This window comes from Podarcis gaigeae (assembly GCF_964106915.1).
Source record: "Podarcis gaigeae genome assembly, chromosome: 13".
Classification (NCBI taxonomy): Eukaryota; Metazoa; Chordata; class Lepidosauria; order Squamata; family Lacertidae; genus Podarcis; species Podarcis gaigeae.
The window spans coordinates 55,501,225-55,518,964 of NC_139689.1; the positions used below are offsets into that span (position 1 = coordinate 55,501,225).

At 46.1% G+C, this 17,740-nt stretch overlaps 1 long non-coding RNA gene across 1 annotated transcript; it reads right to left on the reverse strand.

Moving 5' to 3' along the window:
* Positions 1–7,061: 7,061 nt before the first annotated feature.
* Positions 7,062–17,364, reverse strand: LOC310830394. The gene is made up of 3 exons (XR_014557653.1): positions 16,786–17,364; positions 11,252–16,754; positions 7,062–7,747 (listed from the first exon to the last, which is right to left on the reverse strand). It is a non-coding gene; the product is annotated as an uncharacterized lncRNA (long non-coding RNA).
* Between the last annotated feature and the right edge of the window lie 376 nt (positions 17,365–17,740).

The window sequence follows — 17,740 nt, forward strand, 5'->3', positions numbered from 1 at the left end:
ACAGGGAAACAGGCAGAGGGCCTTCTCGGTAGTGGCGCCCGCCCTGTGGAACACCCTCCCATCAGATGTCAAAGCGATAAATAACTACCTGACATTCAGAAGACATCTGAAGGCAGCCCTGTTCAGGGAAGTTTTTAATCTGTGATATTTTACTGTATTTTTGGTTTCTATGGAAGCCGCCCAGAGTGGCTGGGGAAACCCAGCTAGATGGGCGGGGTACAAATAATAAATTATTATTATTATTAATTGTTCTTTCAGTGGTGGGGAATTAAGAGGTGTTTGATAAAGTGACCTAATGTTGAACTTATGTAACCCTTGTATACCCCATCTGCTCAAAGTGTATTCTAGGGGAAAGAGGGAAGTTTTAAAAGAGGAGGTCACCCCATGCTCGGGGTTCTTACTCCTGTAGGGACCTGTTGTGCAACAATAAAGATCATGGTCTACTGTTTTGCTCCAAATTACTTGGCTGGAACTTTCTTCTTTTCCTGACTGCATGGTCCTGAGGGGGACTTGCACCCCAACAAGCTGGGCCGTTGAATAGTCTCTCTCCCTGGATTTCCTCCCCCCCCCCCTTAACACAGGGAATTAAATTAAACTTTTTTGGGGGGGTGTAATTTAACACCCCTTCTGTACTTGCCTGTGGTTCAGCATGGAGCCCAGACAACACTATTGCAGGTACTTCCCAGGCAGAGAGTCAGCCGTGTCAGGCCAACAGCTCTGGTGGATGTGGGAAGACAAGAGCGGGAATGAGAAGCAAAGGTGATGATGGGCAGAGCTCTAGGGGAAGCGTTTGCCTGCCAGCTACTATCCGTGCAAGACCATCCTCCTTGGCAGCCGGATGGGGTTGCAGCCGACATCCAAACCCTGCCCCCATTTCCCAGAACAACCCGTTTTTAAGGCTATAAATATTGCCATAGTAAACAAAAATGTTTCTTTTAAATGCAAGGGTTTTATTATTTCAGCTGAGGAAAAGCTATAGCAGGATGCCTGAGCCCAGCAGAGCCACTCCGGCTCCGTCTGTGCCCAAAGCTGTCAGAGGCTCTTCCGGGGAGCAGCGCGGAGAAGCGAAAAGAGCGTGGCTTTTCATCCAACCTCTCGCGACCTTTCACGCTCTTTGACCTTTCCCCGTGTCTTCATCCAAAATGTCACAGAGCACCTCACCCTGTCGGATTAAATGTCATTAAAAGGTGCAGCCAGCTCCCCTGAATCTAGCCAGGTGGATGGGGGGGGGGCGAGGGGCAGCAAAAGGGAGAAACAATTTGACCACCGTGCATAGGCTGACGTTGACAAAACTGGACATTAAAGTCGCAGAACTGGGGGATTTTCCCGACTGCAATCTGCCTTAGAAGCAAGGGCATTGAAGCAAGTTGCTAGATCTCATGATTCAGAAAAGTATATGAATGTATTCATTTGGGTTTTTAAACTGTCCTACCCACGATAGTTCAGGGAGGAGAAAATAGTTATTACATGAATTAAAAACCAAATAAAATAAGTGAATATTGTAAAATTGTAATATTGTAAAATATTGTAAAATTGTAAAAGGGATAGATATTGTGATAAAACACAAGTAAGGAGACACACTCTGGTGGTGAATCTACTATTAGATCTCTTGGGGGATTGCAATAGATTGACAAGCTTTCTAATTCTCAATTGTTTAACAGTAGGAACAACAAAATCATTCCCCTACTAAAATTAGTTGGCTGAAATGAGGACATCTAAGCAGGATTGCACTCTTGTGTGAAAGGACAGGGAGCTCAGTTCCATTTGTGCACTGAAAACAAATCCTTCAGCTCAGAGCATGCTCAGAGGCACCCTTGTTCTGCATCTGTATTGGAATTAGTTCACTGTTTTTATATACAAAATGGGTTTTAACTGTTTTCACACTATTTCCTATTTTGTAGTGATTTTGGTGTCATAAGGCTAAGTCATAAGGCTAATATCATAAGGCTAAGTGGCCAAAGTGGCGCCTTATGGCATCTCAAAAGTGGGCCTTTTCAGGGGGGGCACTGGCCAGAGCACCCAGAGACGGAGCTCAGGCAGAAACAGCGGCAGGCTTTAAACGCTTCTAGTTAGGAAGGCTTTCCCTGGCTCATCAGATCCATCGTCCGGCTCTGTTTCATTATTTATTGATATCTTCCTAAATGTTTTATGGATGGGTTCTCTGTTATCAGATGCATTTATTTTTATTTTTAGTGGTATGGTTGAATATAGATTTTTTTAAAATGATATTGTGTTTTTATGTAAACTGCTTAGGGATTTCTGCCTTCTACCAAGACAGACCATTTATAGCTCATTGTGTTTACACTGCTTGGAAACAGGGGTCTCTCACACACCCCCCCCCACCTGGAGATGCTGTCAGGGACTGAACCCAGGGCCTTCTGCAAATCCCCACTAGGCCAAGAAGCTCCCTGGGTGGCCTTGGGCCAGTCCCTGCCTCTCAGTCCCTACCTCGCAGGGTTGTTGTGGGGATTAAATGAGAAGGGGGGAGAATTATGAACACAACCTTGAACCAGCAATAAAACAAAAGATAATTGCATATGGTGTGTATGAGGCGTAGCATCCTTTGCTTAGTGTGGAGCCTGTTGCTGCCTTTCCCACGCCCACTCCTGGCCTGCTGTATGCCAGAGTCAGGAATGGAAGGGTTGTTGGGCATGTGGGTCCCTGGTGATTTATGGGGAAGGGCCATAGCACAGGCAGAAGGCACGAGGCTCAATCACTCTTGGTCTCTCCAGGGACGGACTGGTGAAGCCTTGGAGAGCAGCTGCCAGGTAGTGTAGACACTACGGAGTGAGTAGGAGTAGAGCAGGGGTCAGCAAACCTTTCAAGCAGGGGGCCGGTCCACCATCCCTCAGACCTTGTAGGGGGCCAGATTATATGGGGGGGGTGAACAAATTCCTATGAACAAATAACCCAGAGATGCATTTTAAATAAAATCACACATTCTACTCATGTAAAAACACGCTGATTCCCAGACCATCCGCAGGCCGGATTGAGAAGGCGATTGGGCCGGATCCAGCCCCCGCCTTAGTTTGCCTACCCATGGGAGTAGAGTTAGGGTTAGAATTACAGGGGGTTTGGCTTAGTAGGCGCAGCTTCCAGACCCTCCAAGTGTCCCTATTTCCCAGGGACATCCCTGGAAAATGGAGCAGAAGCCGTTCTGGTTTCTGGTTTGATCATGGAATGTCCCATTTTCCTTAGGACATCCCTATTTCCATTGGAGAAATGTTGGAGGTCATGACCTTCCTCTGTTTGTATTTAGCCCTTTATTCATGAGGACTAGAACCCTACCTTCCTTTTAAGGGACTGCCCACACAGTTCAGTGGCAGAGCATCTGTCCTGAATGCAGAAGGCCTGAACCCTGCAGCCACTGCTGCCAGTCGGTGCAGGCAAGACTGCACTAGCTGGGATAAGGCAGTGTCCTCCGTTCCCCTCTGCCTCTTCTCAGCCGACGCTTAAGTGGGATTGACTGTGTGTACTGAGGCGGTTTCAAACACAAGCCATCTTCATTGGGAAGACAGAGGATGAAATATTCCCCATCTCGGCCCCAGTAAATTATGGGGGCTCCAGCCAGCGGCAGCAGCACATAAACCATTCCTTTGGCCGGTCTTCTCCCCTGCCTGGCCTGCCAACCTCCTTGGCCATAAATCCCCAAGCAAACGGCTGGTCAGCCTCCGGCTGGGATTCACCTCCGTAGCTGAGAGAGATCCGGCCAAATTTATGGCCTCCTGGAGGAAGCTTCCATTCTCGCAATGGGCCCTGAGGTGGAGAGGGGGGTAAATCAGGGCCCAGGGACCCTTCAGGCCTTGGTGGGGGGCAGAGAAGGAGCCAGCTCCCCAAATGCTCTGAGCCTGACATGGCAGCACCTTTGGGTGCAGGGGGGAAACAGTGGGAAGCTCCTGAGAATTTCCCCAGGACTCTCTTCTGTTTTCTCATATCCAGGGCAGGAATATGAAAGAGCTTGTGGTGTGCCCCCCACCCCCATACATGCGGTTCAAAATCAAAACAATACTAAACCAGAAAATAAAATCCTATATATTTAAATATATATTTCCATCCAACAGTTTGATTTCACCCTCAAAGGTGCATTGTCTCCTATACACACACAAGCACGTATAACTGATTGGTTAACAAAGCAAAACAAAAGTACAAACAACAAAAACAAAGAAAAGGAAGATGTTAAAGATGTAAACCATAAAGTGCCACAGCCTGGGAGGACAAACGTATGAAGATGCAGAGCAGCTTCAGAGGTATAATAAAAGAAAAGGGTCCCTTTACAAATAATAAAGATCTATACAAATAAAAGCGTTCTCCACTTACTTTTTAAAACAAAATAAAACAGTTTTTTTGTGGCATGTGATGGAATCTGATTTCCTAGCATTATTTTGATTTATATTAGTAGGACTATCACCCCCCCACCCCAGTTTAGGTGAGGATAAGTAATAAGAATGGAAGAAATGGGGGAGGAGGGTTGAGTGGAGAGAAAGGAAGTCTAACTAAGTTCTGATTTCTCCCATGAGTACTATTTCTGTGCTTTTCTTTTTCAGTTCTCTTTCGTTTGGCACCCTTCTGTGCTGGTGCCCTAAGACATAGTCTGCCTGCTGGGTGACCCAGTGATGCTCATGTCCCTGCCTGGTCCAAGGATAAAAGTGTCTGGACCGCCAGAGAAGCAATCCTGGAACCTGCTGTGACTCCCCGCCAGATGCGAGGGAGAAAGGGAACTGGACAGGGTTGCAAAGAGACGCTGGAGCGCAAGGGGTGTCCAAGGGGCCACCTGCCCCGAGGCAGACGGAAGCAGCTGCCTCGGGTGGTGGAACCCAGTGGGGCGTCATCCCCACAGGCCTCCTTCCTGCCCCTGCCATTGCAGCCAGGGGGGCGCATCTGGGGCAGGAAGCCACACAGGAGAGGCTTTGGCGAAGGGCCCTCAGGCACTGAAATGGAATGGGCTGCCCCTGATTGTCCAGATTATTATTAGCATCGTTAGTATCATTATCATTATTATTTATTAAATTTATATACCACTCTTCATCTGAAGATCTCAGGGTGGTTCACAAGATCACCACCATCTGCCATCGCATATGAGACTTCTGCAGTGCTGTCATTCCATATCAAGTGAGACAACTTTTTTTACCTCATATCATCCAATGTTCTTAATATTTTGCACACTTGTTGAATGATCAAAACTAAGTTTAAATCTAAAATATTATTTTTTTATCTCCTCCCGTTTTTGAGTTATGAGGGTTTAGCCCAGAATCAAGATATGTCAAAACTAAAAACACCAATCTCTTCAGAACGTCATGGGCCTTAATATGATATGTCACATGATGAACTTACTTTAAGTTACAAAAATTAAAAGACTCTTGGGGTGGGGTCTGCCCTCCTCCCCTTTCCCAATTAACCTCTGTCTCCAGGGCTGAGTGGTGGGAGGGAGCATAGAGGAAGAATTGCCAGGGGGCACTCCTGAAACACTGCCAGGGTCTGCCCCTAAGTTAAGTTTGGGCGCTGAAATCTGATGGTCTGGGATGCTTTTGACTTGGCCACCCTAGCCTTCAAGATAGTATATGAAAAAGGCAGGTGTTGTTTTGCTTAGAGGCTTAGTCAGGACAGCTGGCTAGGCAGAGTGGCACCCTTGTGGCATCCTCATGTTATGACTGCAGACTTACCTGGGCAAATGTACATTCGCCCACTGAGTTACTCCTGACAAGCAAGCAGGACGTCAGAGATACGTCACCCTGGACAACAGTCCCTTCCAGCCAAGTTTATTATGCAATGGTGTTGGAGCAGGAGCAGTCTATCTGAGCAGTGTTAATCTCAGCAGCAGCAGCAGTAACAAAGGCCCACAACCATTATTTGCTTGCTCAGGAACCGGCAGCCTTCCTTGTGTGTATGAAATGGCAGATTGTGGCAGGTTGCACCAACCTATTTCCCCAGGCTGCAGCTGCTATCAACATGGCTGCTCTGTCAGGGACACATGGAGTTCTGTGAAGGCACCAAGCCGACAAAGGCTGGATTATGGGGGATGTGGACTTGGGGCATAACCCTCCCCCCTGGTTTAAACCCATTAACAAGCAGAGTGGGAGGGGGCACACAATTGTACTAACCTTCTCTGTTCACCTTGTGGTTTGTTAGATTCCTATCTAAGCGCCAATTCCTTCTGTTGATAGGATCAAAAATGTCACAGAGAGTGATCTTTGTGCAGCTGAGAATCCAGCAGAGAGAACTGCACAGCTAATCCCGGCAGCCGGGGGGGGGGGGGGAGTCTCTTCTAGAAAAGGAAGGTGGTAGAAGGGGGGATAAAATAAATAAATACAATTCCTCCAAGTTTCCCCAATCATTGTGTTGGATTTGGGGAGATGTTATTCCTAGTGACAGACAAGGGCAATTATCTGCTATCCGCCAGCAGTTTTAGCCTAATTTCATTACTGCTCTGCAATTCTTCCTTGGTTGCTAGTCTATCAATGTCTCCCAGAAAGGATTAGGCTGCACTTTCTTCATCTTCAAATGAATTTTAGCTGTCACTCCCTTGATGAATTGAACAGCGAGGGCTGCTAACCCAGGCAGGGAAGCGTGTCTCTGTGGCTGCGGGGGGCGGGGGGAGGATCCAGGCGAAACCCGATTAAAATATACCAAAGTGTCAGGGGGGTGGAAGAGGAAGAGAAGCGGGGGTGGGGTGGGGTGGGCTGTCCTTGGCTAGCAAGGCAGCCCAGCTGAAGCTGCGGGGGGTGGGGACTGGCAAAGGGCGAGGAAGGGGCAGATCTACACATTTCTCTCAGCTTGTTGCACCATTATCATCATCATCATCATCATCATCCTCAACCACCGCATTTATATCCCAGCTTCTTCTCCAAGGAGCTCAAGATGGGATGCCCTGTTCTTCCCTTCCTCATTTCATTCCCACATCAACCCTGTGAGGGAGGCAAGGCTAAGAGGCTGTGATTGGCCAGAGGTCACACCAAGTGAGCTTCATAGCAAAGCACGGATTTGAACTCTGGTCTTCCAGGTCCTAGTCCGACACTTTAACTACTACACCACACTGGCTCAAATTAAACAAGCTATTCTTAAAAATTGTTATTATTTTTATTAAACTTACTGGTCACTTTAAAAAAAAGGAAACTCAAAGTGACATACAATAACAATTAGATAACATTCACATTAAAAACAGAGTAAAACAAAACAGAGGAAAAAATCTAAAGCACATTCATATTTTTGAAAGGTAGGATTAAAACATCCCACCTACTAAAAGAAAGGACAGATAATCAGAAGTCAAAGCCTGGAAGAGAAGAAATGTTTTTGCCTGGCACCTAAAGATGTGTAATGAGAGGCGCCAGCTGAGCCTCCCTGGGGAGAGCATTCCGCAAACAGGGAGCCACCACTGGAAAGGCTCCATTCTTGTGTTGCCACTCTCTGGGCCCCACGTGGAGGAGGCACATGGAGAAGTGATCTGATTATGATCACAGGGTCTGGGTTGGTTCACATTTCTGCATCAGTTTTTTTAAAAGTCCTCCATCAGAATTTTCGTATTAGCTTTCATGGGCCTTTTGCCTAATCCACACATTTTGCAAGTAATCTCACCTTACATGACATATTTTTATATGTTTTATTCGCTATATTTGCTTGGTGTGCAACACTTTCCCATAATATTTGCATTTTTTTGGTTGAAGAATTGTATCACAAAATTCATAAAGGTTTGGAAGAAGAACTGAAATTCAGTTTGGGGTTGATTTTTAAAATTATTTATTAAACTCAATAACTATTGTTACGGTAAAATCTGTAAAGTCATTCGCGGAATCTGCCGTGCCCTTATATATGGGGGAAATGGCCAGAGTCATAATTCATAAGATCTTAATATTCTCATTCATTTCAGCATTACCATCTGCAGACAAAATTTTCTGCCCTTTATTTACAGGCTGGTAAAGGCTGATTCTGCTTGATATGAATTTGTAAGTGCTTAAACTTTGAGTAGACTTTTAAGTCTGATTTTTGTAAATAATAGACAAAATGATAAACACTGTAATCACTCAAATGCCTGACCTCATCAGTTCTGCTTCAAAACATCACGGCTTTCACCTCTCACCTTTAAAAAAAACAAAGAGCAAATCTGGGCTGAATTTCAACTCATCACATGCTTGCAGACACATGGCCCTCCACACAGCCACAAATTGGGAAAGTTGAAAGGGACCCTGGGGTCATCTAGTCCAACCCTAAAATACAGGGTTCATAGCAAGATTTGTACTACCAGAGAGACACACACATACGTATGTACACAGGCACAACTGGGGAAGAGACCACAATCAATGCTCCTATCATATACTAAGGAAGAGGAAAATAAAAGTACCCAGCTTCATACAGAACCCTTTTAGCGGATATTGAAGCTAGTTTGAGTGAGAGTTTACTTCCTTAGACTAAAGAGTGCAAGTTCCTAGAGAAATGATCTTAAAGGAAGAACAGTTTTCCTAAGATAAGATAGGAAGAGAATCTGGGAGAGAATATTTTATAAGCATAGGGTTATTCCAGTTGATATAACCACTCACAAATAATAAAAACAGTCCTGGATTTGATTTAAAAGGGATACAAAAGTTAATAATGTTTCTGAACTTGCATAGGAATAGTATGCCTAATTAAGATTTTTTTAAATAACGATACATAGGAAAGTGAGATGTCGGGTACTTTTAGCAAAGAATGTGCCCCCTCCCTTGTTGAAGGAAGCTTACTCAAGAGCAAATTCACTTGGCACGGAAGTAAGGGGGGGGGGGCCTGAAAGAGACTGAAACAAGTGGGGGGAGGCATTTTCCAATAAGAAGCCAGGAAACCCTGGCTGATCTTAGAGACTGATATCAGGACTGGACTCTATAGATAGACAATTGTTGTCTATCAAAGCTTCTACCTTTTATTAACAATTTTCTTAGAAGGAACACCTATTTTCATAGGCATGTGCTTAATGAAATACAGACACTGCATTTTAGCTTGAGAGAGCAGTTGTGCTCAACTACGCTTTTGCAGCAGAAACATTAGGTTATCAGCACATTCCAAAATAAGACTGTAGACTCACAAACTCAAAAGTTGCAACATAACATTATCTACCATCAACTTAAAATCATACTCCTCACTTAAGCTACTCGGAGGAAGACTCTTTGGAACCTCTCTCAAATAACAAACATTTGAACCCTTCATTCTCATTTTGTTTTTTGGGGGGTTTTTTTGTCCTGTTTTAAGATTGATAAGGTCCAGCATGGCTTCCCTAGATTTAAATTTTGAAGCAAGCTTGTAGTTTAAACTATGCGCGCTTAAGAAAGGCAGTCTGTCAGAGACAGAAGGAACAGACAACACACATAACAGACAACATGTAAACATACATATTCTCATATATGTATTAACAGACAACACACATAACAGACAACATGTAAACATATATATTCTCATCCTTTAGTTGGTTATTGCAAGGAGTTGGGCCGCTTCCTTTGGCTTCATTAAGTGAAATTAGTAGGAAGGTCCCACATGGTTTTATGAGCCTCTTTGCCTCTTCAAACACACCACCAGTTAATCAAACTGGCAGGGCTCACAACGCTTGGTTGACTGGGTACCCCTTTATATATGCATGTGTTGCTGTTGTTGCTTTTTTGTTGTTTTTTTCTTTTGGGGGGTGTCTGGGATAGAGAAGGGAGAAAGAGAGGGGTTGATTAGGATTTGGGTAACTTGTACAGGGGGCTATTTAGGGTTTTCCTTTTCCTTGTTGCTTGGCAACTTCCTAGTGGTTTATTGAGCTCTAGCTATCCGGTTACCTCTCGTTCCTTTCCTTATTTCCTATTCCAAATCTTGGGGTTCCTTTCCACTCTGCCAAATCCCGCCCAATTCCTCATGCGGTATGCCTCCTGGCAACCTCCTACCTATCGTCACAATCTCAGGAAAAGGGGCCCTACTGAACGCCCGCGCCGTGCGGTGCCAGATCGGGTGATCCCTGGATAGAGTTTTGAACCGAAAATCCCCCTTGCTTTTGGAAGTGGGCTCACGCACGATACATGTGTTATGTGGCACCGACCAGTGCGGCTAGGATTGAGACAGAAAGCCAGACCCCTTCCTGCCCCCTTGCCGGGTGCTAGGGAAGTTCGGAAAGAGAGCTCCAACCCCTTGCTTTCAACTGAGATGCCCGTTGCGGAGAGTCGGCTGTCTTTCAAGTCGGCTCTCTCCATCTTACTTTCGGGCTCCCAATTGGTGCGGCTGGCTGGAGATTTTTAAGAGAAAGAGATAGAGCTCAGAACTCCCCTTTTGGGTCGAGCAGCGGTCCACGGTCTCTCTCACTAACCGGACCAAGAGAAAGGTAAGAAGGAGCGATAGAGAGGAGGGCAGAGAATTCAGTTGCCAGGAGATTTCCACCCCCTTCCCACCAGTGCACTGGATTTTTCCTTTTCCTTATACTCACACGTCTTCTATGATGATCCCGGGATCGATGAATAAGCCGGCTGGATCCCTCTTTGCTCCCCGGCTGAACTCCTGGGGCTTTCGATTACCGCCCGGAAGATGGCCGGGGGTCCAAAGGATCTTCCCAGGCAAAATGGCCCGGTGCCGGCTGAAGATTTCAGGGCCCCCGGGCAGCAACACGGGAGAACCGCAAAGCCCCACGTTCGGGCGCCATCTGTTACGGTAAAATCTGGGTGCGAGGCTGCTCTGCCACCCAGCTTGTCGGACTAAGTCCGCGGGTCCCTGCGGAGGAAAATGAGCTCAGCCGGAGACAGGAGCAAGCTGCAAAAGATCCAAGTTTATTGCGCAACAGGTTCAAGGTGAGATTGAACAGCGAGAAAGGGGTGACATGAAGTTTTGAAACTTCCCTCCATGCCCCAGAATACAGTGCAAAACACATCCCAGTTACATCATGAATACATTAAGAAGAGGTTGGGTTACACAGGATTAACATATGGAGGAGGGAGGGGGGAATATGCAGAGCTGGAGATATGCACAGATAAGCACATCCTGAGTACCGGTGATGAGAAGACAATGGTCCATGTACTGGCATTGTCTGGAGGAAAGGCTTGGCAGAGTGATTTGACAGGATTAGGGTCTTGACACCTTGCTTGAGGGATTATGGAGGACAGGGGAGGTGTCATGGAGTCCTAGAGAAATTGAGCAAATTGGCACGTTGATTTTCTATGAATTTTATAGATTTTAGTCCCTTTTGACATTGACAATTGGAAATAAATGGATATATTGTAGCGAAGAAGAAGGTGAAGAAGACATGCCCCCCGCTTCCGTATCAGTATACATACCAATAATCTTAATACTTAATATTTTCTTCACAGGGTTTTCTTTACTGGGTATCAAGATGAAGAGATAATTCAGACGGTCCATAGTCCAGAGTATATTGAGAGTGAGGAGCAGGCATCCTTTGCACAGCATTCATTTTGCGCCTTGTTTTGGAATGTGGACATTAAGCAGGTTTGACACTGAAATGCAAGGCAATTTCCCCCACATTCCCAGAGGCAGGTATCCTTGTGACATAACAAAGCACAAAACATGACTCTCTCTAAAGCAGGGGTGGCTAGGCTGCCACGGCCTTCCTTGCAGCCTTGTTGGGCTCCAGTTCTCAGCCAGGTAGGACATTGGTCCACGATGATGGGAGTTGTAGTCTAACACCTGGAGGGCAACCAACTGCCCAAAGGGCCAGTGAGACAGCAGACAGAGCGCTGGATTTGGTCCTGGGAAACCCAAATTCAAATCCGCCTCTGCCTGGAAGATCACAGGCTTGGCGGGATACGCATGCGTTCTTTCGGACTTACGCTCCTCTGGCAATGGTTGTGATGCCATGAAAACAGAAGTGAGGAAGGGCTGTACAATATTTCACCTGCAGGGGTTTACCATGAACATGGAGATGCGTCACCACCTTTGTGTCAAATACTTTTATCCTGCTTTTAGTCTAAAGGCACTCCTTGAGTAGCTTACAAAATGATGGTTCCTGCCTTAAAATTATTTTTGCAAACTGCTTTGAGGCTTTTTTATAATCAAGTGGTATATAAATATGATGAAATAAATAAATAAATCTAAAAGATATGGCACAAAAGGAAAAGGACCTTGGCAGGAAGAGGAATCAAGCAGCTTTCCTCTGAGCAGTTCTGATAGCATACATGGAGATTATTACATTTTATCATCACAATGAGCCTGTGAGGTAGGCTAGGCAGTGGGGCCATGATTTACCAAAGGTGAGCTTCAAGGCAGAAAAGGCCATCTAAATCCACAGTCTAGATTGCACAGTCAATCCAGTACTCTACCCTGGTTCTCAGCACCAATCCTATTAAAGACAAACACAACTGGTCAGCCACCATTATAGTCTGAGCACTGGCGGAGGAAGAGGAGTGCGGGGGGAGCGCAGCGCCCCGGCAGCGCGATCCCAGTAGGGCACCATGGCGGCTGCCCCCCGCCATGCCCCTGCAGGTGGCATGCCCCACCCCCAGGACGCACGTCAGCCGCTCCCCTGCCTGCTCTCCGCCCCCCCCCCCCAGTGCCAGAGTATGAAGCTCCGCCACTGAGTCTGAGTAACAGCATCTTCCATAGGCTTACTTTCACGGCCTCTTCTACACCAAAATTGTGTGTGTGTGTAGTGGTGTCGCAGAGCGAGCTGGCAGTAAATCACACTGTTCAAAGTTGGAGTTAACTTTTTATTAGCAAAAGCAGGATCTCCACAGACTTGGTGTCAGGCCTAATGAGCACAGCAGCTTAGCCCCAGGAGGTCTGGCCCCATGAATCACTTGCCAAGACTGAAAGTCCCTGCCTCCCCACAGCCATCCAAGCCTCCTCCTCTCCAGGGCTTTTCCCAAGCCATCAGAGACTATGTCCTTGTGCAGCCTATCACCGCTCCCCTGGCTCTGGGAAGGGGGCAAGCTTGTCAGCACATCAATGTGGGTAATATAAACCATAATCTAAGTGTCTTTTGCAAGAGCCAGTCCAGGGGTGTTGAAGAGTCAGAGGGAAGGAGCTGGTCCCTGAGGGATGCAGCCCCCCAAGCCATTTGGAAGGGTCAATAATTCTCTGGATGGAGGCTGCAAGGAGTGCAGGCATCAGCATTCACGTTTCAGCAAGGGAAATCCAACCCTAATATCCAGTTTCAAAATCCAGCTGACCTTGTAGAGCAAATACGCTTAAGCTCTATTTGATACCTTCACCTGAAACAATGATTTGTCTTGCTTTCGTAGTATTCTGATTGCCCTTTGAAAGCTGCTCCAGCAAAACTTCCTTTCTTTTCCCAAACTCCTTTTCTCAATGCAGCCTCATACCTGGTTCCTAATGAGTGCTGTGCTGCTCCAGGAAACGAAACAGCAAATCGTTTTTTAAAGAATTATTTAAAGAAATATCCTCATATTCATAATTCATATTTTATTTCAAGACATCTGCTGCTGATTACATTACATTTAACTAAAATTAGATGAAGCTCAGAATGTAATTAAACCCCTGCCAAAATCCGTGGCCCACCAATACCAGCCAAGCTCAGCGGGGGACGTTAGGGGCCTAATATGTAATTAGGAGCTATTTTCTAGCTGTTTTTAAAGTCTGAAAATTAGCTGCCTTTATTAATCACGCAGACAAATATAAAGCCAAGCCAACGCTTGCTGAAATTTCTAAAAAGGATTTTTTTTTAATTATACACCACATTGCACAGAGACTCATTTTGAATGTTGATTTGTTGTGCTCTGACATTTTGACAACTAGTTCTCAATTTGTCTGTCGCAGTTAGGCAACAACAAAGCCCGACAGTAATACTTAACTTTCAAAACCTTCACTGTGCCATGAGGTGCTGGGGGGGGGGGAGGATTTCACGCCTTAAATCCTTCAATGAGTGTCGTAGCCGTTCACAGTTCTCACTCCCCTCGAGTGGAAAGGATGTGGAAACAGAGCCTAGTGGTAATGAGGATTTGAAAAAGGTTTATAGACGGATTCACGGAGGACCACTGGCGTCCAGCAGCTGTGATAGCAAAGTGGAGCTGTTGTGTGCAAAGGCAGCAGACCAGAAGAATTGTAGAACTGGGAGGGCACCCAAAGGGTCTTCTAGTCCACCCCGAAATGTAGGAATCATGGCTTTATGGCCTTCCAACCACAAATGAAGGAGAGTCCGTCCCCTTCCAAAGAGTCCGTTCTACCGCCAGGCAGCTCTTACTATCAGAAAATCCTTCCTAATATTTAGTCAGAATCTCCTTTATTGTATACCTGAGAGTGGTAGATGTGGAGACAGTCAACGCGGACTTAGCTGCCCCTTTAGCCAGATCCTGCAAAGCAGCTCTTGCATTCTTAGCTCTATCTGTTTCTTTGGCACAGAAACGTCAGTTCTTGTCGCCATGTGAAATTAGCATGGCACAATTTCCAACAGAGAAGCCAAGTTAAGTCTGTTGGGGTAAAAGGAACCAAGAGTCTTGTGGCACCTAACAGACTAACCATGACCAAAATCGGTGAAAGCTGGCGGGCATATGAATAAGTCCTTGGCAAAGCGGAGGCTGGGCAGCAATCTGCCCAGGAACCTGTCGTTGCTTATCCTGCATCAGGCAGGCGAAGTTTGGCAAGATGATTCCGCCTAACTCAATGAAACGGTCCCGGCTTCCACTCCGAAGCACTCAAGCAGAGGCTCCTACTTGTAAGTAAGAGAGAGTTCTTCCCTCGGGCCCAGAATGATACAGGCACAAGGCTCAGGAGTCCTGGTCCAGGGGTTGAGAAGCAGGGCAAGAAGTCCAGAACAGAAAGGAAGCAAGGAAGCTGTCCCAACAACTTTTTACGTCCCACCGGCCAAGTTTTTAAAGACAAGGCCTGGCATGCTCACTTTGGTGGCCCTCCTTGCCTCCTGTGGGAGGGAGTTCCATAGTTTAACTAGGTGCTGCTTGGAGGACTTTCTTTTCTCTGTCCTGAATCTTCCAATCTTCATTTTCACTGGATGTCCACATGTTCAAGCATTTTGAAAGAATTACTTTACTCTAGCCATAAACGTCTGTCATGTATAAGTATTGGAATTTTTTGTGGAAATTTAATCAAAAATAATAAACCTTCTGTTATGTCTCCTGTTCCTTGCCTTTTCTCTAAACTAAAAAGTCCCAAATGTCATTTCCTCATAGGGGAGTCGCTCCACCCCCTTAATCATTTTGGATGCCCCTTTCTGATCCTTTTCTAACTGTACAGTATCCTCCCTGAGGTGAGGTGAGCAAGAACTGCACCCAGTAGTCCAAATGCTCCCCTTCTGGGATGGTGCTGCCAGGGGGGACGTGGTGTGACCAGAGCCACTGAAGAGTTCAGGAAAACGCTCCTTGGTTGCTCAGGGTGATGAATGGCAAGAGGAATTGTGACCTTCCATTTTCAAGGGACTGCACCTGGGAGGGCTGTGAGATGCCGTGTCTGCTTTTCCTCAGCCTTGCCACTCACTTGCAGTCATGTCCAGCACTGCTCTCTCAGGTGCCCCTCCGTCCTGGGCACAGCTCTGTCTCTCCTGCCATCCTGTGAACTGCCCTCTCACCCCAACCCACCCCTGAAGGACCCAGAGCAGGGACAGGGGGCAGAGCTGCCAAGCCAAAGCAGGGCAAGACTGGACACGGGGCCATCCTCACAGGGGTGTGCATAACATCAGACCCTATCCCAGCGTGAGTTTCTTGGGGAGAGAAGTGGCCAGCCTCCTGTCCTCACAGGGACACCCAGGCGCCTCCATGCAAAAGCCAGGCGCAAGCAGGACCGGAGCACCAGAGCTCTCTTCCCTCCTGACATCTCCAGCAACTGGCACAAGTTTAGTTTGCTAGCTCTGAAAACCAGAAAGAACATTCTGAATAAATGCTGTGGTAGTTATTTTGTTGGAAGAGAGAGGCTGCATCCACAGAGCCATTTATTCCGTTTTCCCAATGTTTTCCTTTTAATTTCCAAATTGGATTTGAGGTTTCACACAACATAAAAGTCACTTTCAGAAATATAGTGGAATGTAACACACGTTTAGCACTCATTTCCATGTTATTATTTGTAAACAATTTGGGGGGTGAAGCAAACAACACAGAAACAAGCCTTCAACCTGAGGAACAATTGGAGGCAGAGGGGATTCATTTGGAGTGGGGGGGCTCAGTACGGTGACTTGATTCCCCCTCAACTATATTAGAATTTCAAAGTTTTTAAACCCTTTCTCTCTCTCCCTCCCTCCCCCTCCAAGGGAGATGTGTGTGTGGGATAGGGAGCGCATGGCCCAACACCCCCCCAGTGCCCCCCATCTTGCCACTGCGTTTCATCTCTGCGCTCTGACATTTTCTATCACTGACCCTTTTTCTCTCCTCTCTTATCTCAAATAATGTCACTGCCTCTTTAGAATCTATTCATCAGAGCAGAAAGAAGCTACTGCAGACATTGATTATATATATATATCCCCCCCATCTGTGCCTTGGGCAGCAGAGGGTGGGTGGGGGAAGCAAGCGCCCCCACAGTCGACACTGCTGCCTTCTTATCTCAAATCCCCCATCTCTCCTTGCACCTGCCATTTCCATAGGAAAGCCGGAGAAGGGTTTTTTATTTATTTTTAACTTCCTATCAAGGTTAGGCAGGAAAACAGCATGGCTGGTGCAGGTCGCAAAGGACACCAGAATCAGCTCACCTCTCCCAGTTTGGTGGGATATTTCACGGTCTTCTTGTCAGCCATCAAACAAAGATGAACTTGGGACCTTCTGCATTATTTTTTATATTCTATTATATAATATTATATATAATATATATAATATTATATATACACACACAAAATTAAATTTTCTGTTTTACAATTTAAAGTACTCATTTTCACATCCTTACGATATGAATGACTTCCCTTCTCTTTCTATGGTTTGTTTTGCATAACATAAATCCCTGCAAATCATTCAATATTCCATTATTACATCCATGAAAACTTATTTACACCGCTGAATTTATCTTAATGCTGCCAGTGTTAGAAATAAGGATACATTCTCAAGCAGTTTAAAGGGCTTGATTTCCCCTTCAGATCATTTAATCCCCTCTTTGTTCCCTGCCTCCAAAACAATCTGTGGTGGCCTCTTTTTGAAAAAAAGAAGTGGTGGCAGCCATTGAAGCCTTTGGTGTATTTCTCTAATACCTGTCCTTTCCTGCAAGCCTGCTGCCTTGGCCTGGCTCTGCTGAACCAAGGAATCAAGATGTGAAGCCTGGCGGTGGGGAACACTGGAGAAGGTTCTGGCGGTGGGCTCACCTTCTCCTGAAGCATGGCTCCCACGGACCCCAGCGAGAAAGGTCACCTTCCACTCTACCCCCAACTGGAGTCCCCATGCCAGAAATCTATCCCTTGCCCTGGTTTATGGCCATGCACTATTCTTGCTCTCTGGCTTTGGCTGGCATTGGCTAAAGGAGCATGAAAAGACCCTGCCAATTGCCCATCCATTTCTATACCACCTTTTCCCTCAAAGAAGCTCAAGGTGCTGCACATGGTTCTCCAACTCCCTGTGTTATGCTCAAAACAACCCTGTGAGGCTGAGAGGCCGTCACAGGCCCCAAATAACAATAATAATAATAATAATAATAATAATAATAATAATAATAATAATAATATAACTTATGTACCGACCTATACCCACAGATCTTAGGGTGGTTCACAGGATGAAGTCGGAATATAAAACCATAAAGTACACAATCAAAATAAAAACAACCACCCAATAACACCACCCCAACACATTTTAAAAGGGCATAGGATGTCACCCAAGGCGCTTCATGGCCAAGTGGGGATTTGAACCCTGGTCTCCCAGGTCCTAGT